Raw genomic sequence first — 8,803 nt, forward strand, 5'->3', positions numbered from 1 at the left:
ATGCAAAAAGTGAGAAGCACTAAAGAGTTGCCTTTAGCTTGCTTATACACATTGACGCATGAGTGCAAATATCGAGATCCACAGTATATAATTCCAGCAAAAACTCAGCTCAGAGGTAGGCAAAAAATGAGCCAAACTGCTATGAAATACATTCAATGGATGAACAGAGGAATCCTGAGAGAGATCCTAGTCACACATGGACATAGAGTCTTACAATATGTTTACAGTGTTGAAGTATGCCATTAATGAAATACTCTGTGTAAGTGTTTAAAATGATAATAAAGTATTGTTTTCTCCAATGTTCTTTCAAATGTTTTTGAATGCCATAGCGGTTTTGTATGATTATCCTGGTGGAGGGATTTATCTTCATGAATATGTTTCTGTATGATTACTTGTTCACTGTATGGGAAGACAATTTTTTTTAAATGTAATATTGCAGATTCATACCAGATTATTTTGGGGTTTGTTTTTTTTTTCAAAAAGAGTGGTGCCATTTGTGACTTTTGATCTTTTTTTTTTTTTTTTTTACATTCTTATTTAATTATTAAAAAAGCAAATTTCTTGCCGTTGGTTTTGTGAAGGTATCCTTCGTGGATATAAAACAAAGTGGTTCAAAAAACAAATTGGAAAAATAAGAAGATCGTAAAGAAAGAACCTTCAGTTTTTGAGCGGGAATGTTTTTCTAAATCAACTTCGTGGGATGTTCATGAACATATTGCTTTTCCTCATGGTTGGTTGAAGGTCTTGTGGTGGCACTTGCAACTGTAATTTTAAATACATTTTCATATTTCACTTTTCACAAGTTTCACTTTCATTCTTTGTACAAAATAGTTTCCTTGGTCTTTTTTTTTTGGGGAGGGGGGGAGTACATCATTGTGAAAAAAGTGATTTCAGAACAGTATACATCTGCTGTTTTGAACATATATGTATTTTTGTAATGTGTTGAAAAATCAATACAAGAAAGCCAACACTTCAATAAATGTTGCAATTGCTCTATGATTGAAGCAATTTTTTATTCTGATTTTTTCACCTTACTTTCTTCACACACGTATTGATCAACAAAATTATAGTATACACCAAATGTATAATATCCTAAGAAAATTATTATTTCTCTTTGTAAATTTGCAAAGATAGTAATTTTTTTAATCACACAGCACATAGGAATAGATGAATTTAATCTAGCATGAATTAGACTTCTAGTCTGATATTGATTTTCAGTGCCAACAGGCTGACCCACACAGTGTGTAAATTTAACAAAAGCCTTCTCATAAACTTTTACACAAAGCCTTCACAGACTTAACAGAGACTAATATTTCCACCTATCAATCATAAAGTGTAATGTGGAATTTATTGGCTAGAAGGTGTATTTAAACTGGTAGAGGCTACAAAAAGATATGTAACTTCAGCATATACACAGCCTATGAGTCAGGATGATAAATGTTAAAACAATGACTTCCCTGCAGTGGAGAAGAGTGAACAAGTCAGACAAAAGTCACCACAACACAAAACAAGCATTTATTCCACAGCCTCGCTTTGCTTGACTTTACTGCTGCCTTCATGCTTTTACATTATGTATTTCTGCAAGACATGAGGTGCTTTTGCTTATATCACAATTTTAAAATATTTTTAAGGAACATTAAAGGGAAAATCCCTCTAAATTACAGTCAGGTTATTTTTAAAAAATTAAATCATCGTACAAAGTGCCAATTTTTCAGATGCAAAAGGAGCCCAGCATTTTCTAATAGTGTGTGATGGCTCTCTGAGTTGATGCTTGTGTGGTTGAAACTAAACCTTTACCCATATGTTGACAGACAGGAATCTCTTTGCTCACAGCTATTTGGCCAAACATTCTTTGGGCAAGTAAGGACACACATAGATAGAAGGTAGTAAATCCTGATCAGGATATGTTTTAGGCTGTGTTGCTTGACCCATCTATACACTGTGTTTTAGAAGTGACTTCAGGTACAACTCCCTTCTTCTCAAAGGACAATGAAGATGAGAATGTGACTCATGTGGTTTATTTCCGAAGGGAGATGTTGACAGTCCCATGCTTCACAAATGAGTCCTGGCATGAGTGTGAAGACTCATCAGGTAATTCTTGATACCAGGCCAACAGCAGTCAAACCTGTCCTCGCTTGAGCCTCCAGGCCATTGGATACCTTAACAGAAATAGTGTGTGTTTGTGTGTGTGTGTGTGTGTGTGTGTGTGTGTGTGTGTGTGTGTGTGTGTGTGTGTGTGTGTGTGTGTGTGTGTGTGTGTGTGTGTGTGTGTGTGTGTGTGTGTGTGTGTGTGTGTGTGTGTGTGTGTGTGTGTGTGTGTGTGTGTGTGTGTGTGGTAATTTGTAAGAGATAGAGAACAGACATCAATAGAGTGGAGATTAAGGAGTGGAAAAAGAATAGGAGGGTTGTTTTGTTTGATGAAATCTATCAGGAAGAATTCTTGATAATTAGAAGCTGTTGTTGCACACAACCAATGGCATATTTAAACATTATGCATAATAGAATGTAAAAATACCCTCTTTGTTTTGGTCAACTTTTTTTTTTTAAAAATCAAGAAAGCAGCTGTGATATTTTCACATATATGAAGTTTAGAAGATTTATTGTCTTGAGAAGGATTTTTTTTGTTTTTTTTTTTACTTTCCCAGCTCTGTGTGTGTTTGTGTTTGTGCCTGAAGGCCGACATCTGGGTGCCATGTTGATGATTCTGGTCTTCTGGTCAGCAGAAATGTTCGTGTTTTGAAGATGTCACATTCCCACAACTCTTATCCTAGCAATGGCATAAACATTGACATAACAGTTGAAATAGCATGGCTTTTTGCAAAATGTTTAATGGCTGCAGATGATTGCAAAAAGGTAATAAAAAAACATGCAACTCAAAAAGCTCACAGTGTTAGAGGATGTCATGCTTAGTTTATTTCTAACTTTTAATATGTATTTAAAACACAAACAGGATGCAATTTTCACGACACCGCTTGTATTTTTCTTATCAAACTGACATACAGGAGAAAGTTGTCAGGGATGCAAGGTCCTTCAGTGTCTTATTATACAATCTATTTTGGCAGAATCATGTCCCCATGCAGAACTGCTATTTTTTTGAAGGGCTACTCTCTGTATAATCAGGGACCACATAATTGGGTGCTCACAGACCCATCCTGGCCACTTCTCTGCCACGAGCCCATCTTGCACAGTTCACATGTGATATGAGGTTGAAAAGCTCTGTTTTAAGATTGTTTAGAAGTAGGCCCCCTCCTGTGTGCCCAGCTCTGTGGGAGAAAAATGTCCTCGAGCATCAGCAGTGAGGAGGTGCTATATCCTCTTCGACAGAAAGCCCCGGACAGAGGCCCACAGACAGTAAGACGCAGTGCAGGAGATGGGAAATCATGGTTTTGAGAAAAACCACGTCCTTGGGGAGCAGGGTGTCAGCAGGGACTGTGGTTCACATCCTGGGCCACACAGAACCACAAGGCCACCGCAGAGACCCGAGTCTCTTCTGGATCACAAGGCTCAGGCCCCACTGGCCTCTCTGTAGATATCCAGTTACTAATCTACCGATCCTGACCAGTATTCAGTCAAATGACTGCCCTCCCAATGAGCAGAGTGGGTGAGTAAATCTAAGTCGGAGTAAATACGGTCCAGCTGCCAGCTCATGGGATAAAGGGGGAGAAATGAATGAAGGGGGGAACAATTTGGGAGGTGGTCAGGAGACAGAGACCAGTGCGGTCGAGCGTGGTCACTCAACAGCTGTGGCTTAGGAAGATTCGCTCTTCTGGTAGAACCGGACCCAGAGGAACAAAGGCTCTGTGGTCACGGCGAGCGTGTAAGTAAAGGACAGGAAATCCAGACTTTTTCAGAGGAAGGAAAAACACTGAAGCCACTCAGTGGGAGGTTTTGGTCAGTTACTACACAACCATGTCATCAAGCGTCACAATGGCATTCATCTCAAAACAGAAATGACAATGTATGTTTTCTATAATTTCCTCCCCTGGGTTCAGACAATCCCTTTGATTAGATCGCGTGATCCTTTGTAGCAGGACTGATGGAGAGAGATCTACTTTAACACCTCTAACTTTAATCAGCGAAACAATTCAATTCGTGAGCCGAGTTTGCTATCACCTCGCCGGGGACACAAACACGTTTATTTCTCTGTGCTTCAGCCACACCCTTACCCTCCACATATCTGGATCTGCTCCTTGTCTTTCCTTTCAGTCTTCTTTCACTTGCTCCAACTGTCATAACCCCTCATATCTATTTTCATTTCTCAGTTCTTTGTTCTGTCTTTCCTCTCTGTTGTCTGCTTCTCTTAGATAGATTCCTTCCAGATAAGCTGCCTCTACCCACAGATCCTTCTCCCTCCCTCTGCTCCTCGCTCCCCCTCCCTTTTTATTTGACAGACAAATTCCTTTCTCTCTCTCCTGCCCCTGTCCCACTGTGGATGCAACTCCACCGGTTTCGGACCTCCCAGGTGGGCCCAGACACAGGTAGATAGCTACCAATAGATTCCTGACGCCCAACCAAGCCCCTCTCTCACCGTCCTCTCTCTCTCACAACCACACCCCCCCCACACACACACACACATACACACACACACACACACACACACACACACACACACACACACACACACACACACACACACACATATACACTACTTGCTGAAAAAAAAAGGTGGGGGAGAGGGGTCAGTGTCATTGTTGGCATTGGACACATGCTTGTCGTTGTGCAATATTAAATCTTCTCATTTGATTTGGACTGTAATTATGTCGTAAAAACAAACTGGCTGTGAAGCTGTGGCCCGCCAGTGTGATCTACTTTCATCAAGTGCAGACTGGCTTAATTATAGAGTGTGCCATACACCCATCTTTCACTGGGCAGCTTTCCCTGCTGCTTCTTTAAGCTATCACATTCTTTTATTGTGAGTTAATCACAAGGCAATTGGGCCCTTTGCAATGGCTAGAGGTAGATTTTCAATGCTGGTCTGTACACATCCTACATATTCTGGAACAAAAAGTGTTAAGCGTTTGTTGGTCATAATGGAACCCGATGCCTTCTGTATTTCTGCGGTGCACTTAATGATATGGTTTTCGTACCACAAAGGTATTCAAATGTGAGGAATCTACTGACAATAAAGGATTCATTATCCTTTGTGCGATTCAAATTGAGTGTGTGAGGTTAGAAAGATAAATACTTAAATTTGACAACAAATGATCAAATCTCATGAAAAAAAATCCAACTGATGTGAATGATCGTAAATGAAACTTGGATCTTTTCCTGTGGGATTTTGTTTCTGTTTCATTATCTTAAGAGGAAGCCATAAAGCATTTTAAAGAATAATGCTACAGTAAAGGGATCTATGAATTTTATGAGCAAATTATTTTCTCTGGTGGCTTTTTATCTGGATTTTACAACCAGACGTCTGAAATACATGTTTGTATAGGTCTATTTTCCACATGGCTATAAGTCAAACCAGATTTAATTTTCACATCAACTTACACAGGAGGATGGCAGATGCAAAGCTACATATGACTTTTTTTTTTGCTGTCATTCATTGAATTAATCTTTTTAGCTCTGACTCCTGAATTGCTCAAACAGTTAAATAATTTGTAATCTATTTATATTCAAAGTCATTTTCAATTTACATTTATTTTACGCAATGCAAATAAAAATCTATGTAAGTATCTCCAATACTTATTAATTGATTCATTTGCTTGAAAAAGAGGCAATCATCAATCCTCTCATCTTCAGCTGCTTATCTGAATCCGGGTCACAGGCTTACACTGGAGCTGAGATTGGGTGGGAGGTAAGTCACCAGTTTATTTCGGGGCCACATAAAAAGACAAACATCCATTCGTGTTTTTATCAATCCTACAGTCAGTTTAGAGTGACTAGTTCACTAACTTGCTTATTTTAGAGGTGAATCCTGAAAACACTGAGAGAACCATGGGAAGAGCACACGAACTCCACACAGAAAGGCCCCAAGTGGAATTGAACCAAGGACCTTCTTGGTGTGAGGCAACAGCACTACCAATTTCACCACCATGCTGACAATAGTTATATAATAATATAGTTATGTAATTACAAAAAATATAAATATTCTCCTACTAATACCACAAATAATAGCACTACCAATAATAATAATAATAATAATAATAATAATAATAATAATAATAATAATAATAATAATAATAATAATAATAATAATAATAATAATAATAATAATAATAATAATAATAATAATAATATAACTACAATAAATAATAATAATAATATAACTACAATAAATAATAATAATAATAATAACACCAACATCAAGTTATAAAACAATCTCGGAAGATGGCGTTATATCCGAATAAACACCAGTGTGCAATTATAATGTTGCTGTATATGCATGGTGAGAACCAATAAGAAAACAGCACATAGTGTTTCTGTTGGAGTGTGTGAGGGAGGGATAGAAGATGGAACTCTTTTGGGGACTGACCCCTTTATGTCTTAATAGTATGTTGTTAATGGATGAAGAAGAGGGGAGACTATGAAAGCTGAAGGGCCTCTGAGGAGGAACTCTCATTTCTATCCCACTCCTCCAGCCTCATATGATGGGTTCATCTGTGTTGTGACAGGTGTGTAAAGTGGCCACCTTACTAACGTAATTGTCAATTCTCTCCTGTGGGTCACTGTTTATCGCTATACTTCAAACGTCCATGAGAAAAACAGGATTTTAGGATGTTTCTTTTGCGGAGTTTAAGATGAAGATGCAATTCTTTTGTTTTAGGTATACAGTACATTTAATAAGAATCACAGTTGGAAAATATTCTTAAATCCTAAGCAGATACATTACTGGTGTTGTGCTGTACATAAACACACTAAACACCCTGCTGATGCTGCTGTTCTTCAGCTGGAACAGACGACTATGGCTTCACTGCAGAAACCATTATGGTGCCACTGAGGAGAGTCGTAAAGGTGATAAACAGCTACTTCTAATTAAAGATCAATGGAGAGTCTTTCTGAGGTGATTTGCTGTATGAATTAGGATGCCCACTGTCCATTAATGGCATCAGGCAATGTCACTGTAACAGAATGGCTATTGATTCACCCTTGTTTGAGACACAACTCTAACTATAGATCATGACAAGACGTGGCAATTTGTTTATGAATGTGCTTTTACTCAGTGATGAAAAAAAATATAAAAGCAGACACCCCTTAATGGCAACCCCCGCTCAAGCCACAGTCACATTTGAAAGTGGCTTATTTTAATGAATTGCATCAGAAGATGGATACACGGTATGTGTCTAATGCTGGGACTGAAATTTGAATGAGCAATGCTCCCATATTCAGTAATTAGACTTCTGCATTTGAACAATGCATCAGCCATTAGAAAGGAATGTTTAGAGTTGATTTCACGTCCATTATCCTCAATGTCTATTGGTAGTCCTTTTTAGAGGGTTCTGAGCAAACCTGGACCTCTAAGTGGATTTATTTGCTAGCCAGAAAGTTATACGAAATGATATCAGTCAGCTACAATACACAAACCATGCACTCCAAAAAGGAACAGGAATGTGGGTAATACAATATGAAGTGAGTAAAAGCAGCGGAAGTTTGAATTTTAGATATCTTTATTTGCCAGGACTGATGACTGTGATGTTTCCCGTATGAATTCTCTGCACAAGTGGAGGAAATTCCTTCCTGGGAACTTCAGATGAACCATTTCATTTGATTACTTTAAATTGATTTAAGCATTTTAATCATTTCCTAGCTAGAAATTCTCACTGGAGTACACTGCAAAAAAAAAAAAAAATCAGCTTAAACATAAGAAATAACAACTGACAGAAAATAGCATCAATCAATCAATCAATCAATCAATCAATCAATCAATCAATCAATCAATCAATCAATCAATCAATCAATCAATCAATCAATCAATCAACCAGCCACACAAGTTAAACATTTTGATGCAGCACATGTCATCTGCAGGAGTTTTGCAAACAGCCTGAAAAACAAACCACAATCTCAAGCATTGAATATTCTGATAACTACATTCGTGAAAACCAACACTCGACCTTGTTGAGACGATGAGCCACCTGCAGCAACATGCTGAGGGGATTCAGTATCAACCTGGTCAACGCTGGGATAATATCCTGCCTAACTACTTAATGTGCCTAACTGACTAACAACTAGTTGCAACAGACTTGCTGGTTGCCTGAAATGTCAAAAGCACCATCATGTTATGAATAAGCAGAATTCATACCGTCTTGACCTTGTTAACGGTTTACAGATATTTTCCAGTCACCATCCCTAACCAATCATATCCTCAGGAGTCACTGAGTCTTGATGAGGATTAATCCTTCCTCTTGAACCACAATAAAAAAGTGAGTTCAGGTTTCTGACTTTTTTAAATATAGACATTAATGATGAGGCATTACATTAAACATTTTTTGAGCTAGAACACAGAATTTATATTTATTTATTCAGGAAAATAAATTAACATAATTTTGTGTTTTTGTTTCTGCACATTCCTTATTATTCTGCGTTTTGTTTGTCTTTTCTGTGCATAAATCTTATTTACACACAAGTTTTACAGTTTCTCTGAATGACTATTCAGAGTGTGACCTGCCCATTCTGTAATACAGCAGCTGTTTGAGATTGTTTATTTGTTTTGCTCATCAATATTTCTTTAGTTTTCTGATTGTTTCTGAGCTGTCAAACACAGGACAAGATGAAATGCATGTAAAAAAAAAACCAATCATGTGGAATCAGATGAGGAACTATTAGAACAACATGATGAAATTGTCTAAAACCACAGGACGGTAGC

Source organism: Antennarius striatus, chromosome 19 (genome assembly GCF_040054535.1).
Source record: "Antennarius striatus isolate MH-2024 chromosome 19, ASM4005453v1, whole genome shotgun sequence".
NCBI classification, from domain to species: Eukaryota; Metazoa; Chordata; class Actinopteri; order Lophiiformes; family Antennariidae; genus Antennarius; species Antennarius striatus.